We start from the raw sequence: 387 nt of genomic DNA on the forward strand, positions 1-387 counted from the left end.
GGAGTTGAATTTTCAGCTGAATAGTTCATTGGACTTGAGTGGGATTGAAGCACACTTGAATAAAGTTGGGCTAGATGTTGACGCAGCATTTTCTTGGATGGTTCTTGATGATTTTCGGTGGCGGCGTCGTAGTGAGGTTAGGGCCTGGGCAGCACCAACATTTTCGCTCCTTGTGGAGTAGCCACGTCGTTTCCACTTGAAGTAAATCACTTCACTGATGGCGCACTGTTAGTTTTACTCACTTTTCGTAGATTGTACTGGTTTTGAACCTGATTTCACTAGTTTTTGGTAATAATACTGGGTAGGCTAGTAGGGGTGCGCTTTCGCGGGCTTTCTCGAGAGAGAGAGAGAGAGAGAGAGAGAGAGAGAGAGAGAGAGAGAGAGAGA

This window comes from Frankliniella occidentalis, unplaced genomic scaffold (genome assembly GCF_000697945.3).
Source record: "Frankliniella occidentalis isolate FOCC.00 unplaced genomic scaffold, Focc_3.1 Scaffold1016, whole genome shotgun sequence".
In the NCBI taxonomy this organism is placed as follows: Eukaryota; Metazoa; Arthropoda; class Insecta; order Thysanoptera; family Thripidae; genus Frankliniella; species Frankliniella occidentalis.